This window comes from Panthera onca, chromosome B2 (genome assembly GCF_046562875.1).
Source record: "Panthera onca isolate mPanOnc1 chromosome B2, mPanOnc1 haplotype 2, whole genome shotgun sequence".
NCBI lineage: Eukaryota > Metazoa > Chordata > Mammalia > Carnivora > Felidae > Panthera > Panthera onca.
Genome location: NC_138343.1, coordinates 14,119,785 through 14,125,425, shown reverse-complemented (window position 1 = coordinate 14,125,425; position 5,641 = coordinate 14,119,785).

Here is a 5,641-nt window from a genome sequence, read left to right as displayed (position 1 = left end):
GAGCTCGTCACACAATGCAGAGATCCACAGGGTCTATCCACCTTCCTCTGCCTACCTGGAAGGAAATTAGGGCTTCAGTAGATAAAGCTACAAAGTGCTTTCAGTTCATCCTGATACAGTTTATGTGAATAGGAGGCATTCTAATCTCCCAGGTGTTCCGGAGCATTCAAATTTAGGGGAGGGAAGCGGTGGGGGGGTGGGGGAGGGATAGGGAGTGGGATCTTACTTTGGCAAATGTGTTAACCACGACTGAATGTCCCCAAGACCTAGAAACTTTATAAAAGAGAGAAGGCTCTGATGACAGTTTTAAAGGACCAAAACTTTAAATTTCCTGCAAACTTTAAGGAACCCCTCCCCCCCCAAAAATCTTAATGTGCCAGTCCAAACTTGTGTTTCACATGTGTTAAATCCCCTTTCGCTCTGAAAGACTCTCAAGTGTCCGCTAACATTTGAATATTTACACTTTTATTCCTCTGCCATATAATCACCTCAACTGGGACATTATGCAAATATGTGAAATCTTCAAACATAAAATGAAGCCACGTTACTCACAGCAGGGAAACCCTATGTCATCCTTCATTGACGCATGCCAAAAATGTCAGGCCAATCCACTCATTTACTAGAACCAAGATGAACCTACCCACCAGCGCCCAGGAGTTCCCTCTCAAACACATGCAGAGCTAACAAAATACTGAACCTTAAACTCATTTGGAAAATAAGCCTACGAATTTTTTCCTTTAGTAAATGCCACTGGGTGACCCCACCTTCGAGTCAAACGCAGCTTGCCTTGTTTCCCTTGAGTACTGAGTTCTAAAGGCCACTGGTTTCAATCTGTTTTGCCAGAAATAACTTGAAGGCTTTCCTGAACAGGCACCAAAGCCCTTGTAACCATGTAGTCATTTAAAATTAACATCCTAACTTAAAATAACGAGACCTCATTTTTGTTTGTGATCAAAATTTATATTGGAACACTGCTGTGGAGGCGAAAGCGAGTGCATTCACCCCACACAGGGTATTTGCTGACAAACAAGAATTGGACCGGAAGGTCTAAGTCCAGATGCCAAGACAAAAAACCAGTCCTATCTCCGAAAAGAAAACTGTTTATCTACATTGTCAATAACTCTAGGTTATACCTACGGGTCTCCATTAGTGATAAGAACCAATGGGTAAGTCTTCCTTTACACAAAGTTTTCTTTTCCTGCAAACATCTGCTATAAGTAGCAGCCTGAAAGAAAAATACAGAAAGGGAGAAAATAGTATTTGTTGGGCAAAAACTAGGAACAGTCAAAATGGCCTTCAATGGGCCAATGTACAACTATGCCATGGAATGCTAGTCGGGAATAAAAAAAGGGCCACCTATCGGTACAAACAACAGCTGGGACAGACTGCAAGGGCATCATGCTGAATGAGAAAAAAGCAAGTCTCAATAGGTCACATACGATACAACAGCGTTTAGGCAGCACTCTCAAAATGGCAAAATTACAGAACTGGGAAATGGATTAGCAGTTGTCATGGGGGCAGGGATGGTGGGTGAGTATGATTAAAAACGTGTAGCATGAAGGAGATATCTGTGGTGACAGAATAGCTCTGCGTGTTGATGGTTCCATGAATCTACACGTATGATAGAATGGCATAGAACTCCTCCCACGCCGTGTACCAACACCCATTTCCTGGTTCTGATAGCGTACTCCAATTATGTACAATGTGACCGTGGGGGAGACTGGGAAAAGGGTACGGGGTCTGGGCTATCCTTGCTCTCATTGCTACTTTTTACACATCCATGATTATTCAAAATCTAAAAAAAAAAAGAATAAAGAATGATCAAAAAAATCATGAGAAGGGAACGAAAGGAAAGAAAGAAAAAGAAACAACTTGGGGTGACTACTGACCACCCCAGAGATGAAAGATGACAGGGAGTATCTGGAGGAAGGGACAGACAGCAAGACTAAATAGCAGAGGTTACAGTCAGGCAAGCCAACAACCAGAAACTGTTCGGATTGTAAGTTGTACATGAACTCAGTGGACAGAGAAGGGGAAAGATCACTGCACGGTTACCCCTTGAATGACAAGGATCAAAATGAAGCCCAGTGAGAAGGAGGACATGGAATTACTGGGCAGCCGTAGCTACTGGAAGGTCTGGTGGGGAGGGAGCAGGTGCACGGGGAGGGGATGGCATATGGCAGCTGATATGCCTTAGGAGGTGACATACATCAAATCAGAGGAAGAATGGCGAGGGGACAGGTCTGACCTAGAAAGAAATATTGAAAAGGAAGATGCACCATAGAAACCAATAAGTTGAGAAAGAGGGGGCAAAATTCTTGGGCTTGAGCAGAATCACCAATCAAATAGTGACGAGGTGATCAAAGAATATCACAGGTGAGTCAGAAGGAGAAGAGAAAAGTGACAGAAATCAGGAAGACAAATGATGAGCAGGGAAATGCAATGGCCTCTGAGAAGGCGCTCCTTACATGGGTCTAAAACCCAACAACATATGCTGAGCTTTCCAGATGTATTTAACAAACATCTTGGATAGTCTGGTACATGTCAAGTATACGTCAAGAAAGTCACATCAGAAAAGTATACGTCAAGAAAGTCACATCAGAAAACGTGACTCGTAGTGAGTACCATTCATGTGAAAATAACATAAAACTCCAAGAGGGTGGGTTACCGTCGAGGGGGAAAGAATTTTCACAAGACAACTTTGGAGCAAACATCTTGGAGTTCCCAAGGGCCGTATGCAGGAGACTCTCCAGTGTTCCCAAGAGGATAAGCAACCAATAATATTAAAATCTGAAAATTAACACAGTAATTCTAAGATCTTAGAGTCTGAGATTTAGTGTGGTCATAAAGGAATTCGCATCACAAGGAAAGCCAAAGTTCATGATCCCCATGAGAGACAGTGGGGAAATTCCAAGGAGGGTAGCCCCTAAAAAAGAGAAGGAAAGAAAGGTGGTTGGCCACTCCCCATGGATGGAGAAATTACAGAACAGAAGGTCATTTTCTCTCCCAGCTACTGGAGTAAATATCACCTCAGAATTCTTTGCGAACACTCAACAGTGAGGAAAGGACTGATGTCATCCTCTAAAAGTGATCAGACAGGAGTCGATTTATCTCCACGGCCACCAAGCCCAACCTCTAGCTTTGGAGAAGTCAGCAAGTAACCTAAAAACTAAGAAATCCGAAGCAGATGGTAAATGTTGCCAGACATTGATTGCTCCCTTATAAATTATGTCCCTGTGGCGCTGCAAAGAAAATCTCATTTTCCTTAGCAGTTTTACATGAATCCCTTGCAAGAAGCAGAGATGTGCATTTTAAGGAGGAATGCTCTGATAAAACCTAATCTAAGGCTGAGTGCCCACGGTGCTGTGGGTGGCTGGTGCGAAGGACTGAGAGAGGTGAGAAATAGCTAAATTTTTCTGCAAAAGAATCATGGGGATGGGGGTTAGAATTCACTAACTCGTAGACTTTGAGGAATGACTCTGTGGAAGGCTTAAAAGATACAAAGGCCAACAGCTGAGAATAAAATTGAGAGGAGAGAGCTTGACAGCAAATTGAGAAGTGAAGTCTGAACGTTGTGAGATGTAAATCCCCTCTTCAGTTTTCCTTATAAAATCTTCAGTACAGCTTATCTTGACAAGCGCTGGGAAACGTAGAGGATTGTCCAATCACTCCACTTGGCACCGAAACTAATATGACACGGTAGGTTAATTACACTGAAATTAACATTAAAATTTAAAAATACAGGGGTGCTTGGCTGGCTCAGTCCATGGAGCAGGGAAACTCTTGATCTCTGGGTCGTGAGTTCAAGCCCCACGTTGGGTGTAGAGATTACTTAAAAATAAAATATTTTTTAAAAATTAGAACTTAAAAATAATAAAAATAAATTAAATCTTCAGTACAATCTCTGTTGTGGAGTGAATTTTTGTTGAGGGAAACACACGGAAATGCAGAGCCTCACTTCAAGGTTGCCACAAGGGCAAAAGCATGAGTAGCAGTTACCTTTTTATTAACTATTAATTATTTAAGTTACAAAGAACCTGGGGACACAAAGCACAAGGGAAGGAGAGAGAGGAGGGGAATTTGTGGGTTGGATCCCTTCTTCTTTTACTAAATTTTTAAATTCTTGAGTCACTTACTCATTCTTGGTTACCAAACAGGCTCTGTGGGAGAAGTATGATCACCTTAGTTTTATTATATGGGTATGGTCTCATTTGTTCCTTCCCAACCTTCAAGCAGCTTTAAGGATCACAAAGATCCTTTTCAGCTCTGATATCCTTTTCCTCTCCCAGGATCTCAAAAGCCTTCCCGTCCTCCTCAGACACAAGTCTTTAAAAGGATCACACATACTTCCATTGTTCTGTTGCTGTTTCTTTCTATGGGTTGTCATTGGATTAGAGTTCTTTTTGTAGAATATTATGGTTGACTATTTTACCAAATAACCAGATAATCTCTTTACCACTGCCTTAAATACTATTTTTTTCCAAAGGGGTTGGCCTTCCTAGAAGGTTAAAAGATCGAAGGGAGTCTATGTTTTGATCCTTTTGCAAATAAATCATATCACAGAGGCAGACTAGGTTATGCTGAATCCAGACAGTAAGTTTCTTTTTTGTACCAAACACTAAAATAGAGTACAGTGAAGGCACGTGAAAGCTATAGATTATCTGTGTGGTTTCATCAACAAGCACATCTGTGAAACTGGAGAGGCAGTTTGCAGAGTAGCTTTTCAGCTGGGAGACAGCCGCCGAGGCAGCGAATCAGGACAAGTCTTGGAGCAAGAAAGACTTGTTCTCCAGTCTTGGCTCTGCTCTTGCTGCTGGATACTCGATAAAGTTTCTTCACAGCTTGAAAAGCCATTAAAAATAAGAATGAAGTTTGCCATACAGAAATAGAAACAAAAGTACAAGGCAGATAGGTCCTTATCCCCAACCACACAAATAGTAATTATCAGAAAATTAAAAACAGAACGAAACAAAAAGAATGACACCCTACCCTCCAACTCATCCATTTTTTCTTTAAGTTACTTTTTTTTTAATGTTGTCCTCTCTCTGTCCCAATCCTGCCCCTTATTTTTTTTTTCCATACTTCCCTCCTCCAGTGAATAATTTTTCTTCCAGCTCTCAGAAGCAGCAGAGAAATAATAATTTGCTCCAATAATCATGAGTGTTCGAGGCACCCTAAGCTACCTGATGCTAGGTGATAGAGCGAGGAGGGATGGCAAGGTCAGGTGTTACCCGATGTGGATGCTTAGGCACGGCCGGCCCATCAGAGCGGATGGCTGATTTCCCCCCCACTTATCAGAGGGGCCTTAGTCCCTCTGTTCTCCCACACAACACCTCCAAAATAGTCTTGGTACAATACCTTTCATCATGCACTCCCTACTCAAAAATCTGTCAGTCATCCAGTCCACAAATACCTATTGATTGTTTCCCCCAGGCTCTCCCAGATCATCAATCAGGTTGATGTTTGCTTTACCTCAGCAATAAAAGACTAAGGCAGGTGCTGTGCCCACAAGCCTCCTTGCGTGTCAGAGAATGTTCTTCTCCGGTCTCGCCAGCCTCCTCCCGAGCTGTGGAGCAGAAGCCCCACTTTGCAAGAAGCCATCACAAAAGGTTATGGATGAAGAGAACCACTAGAAACATCC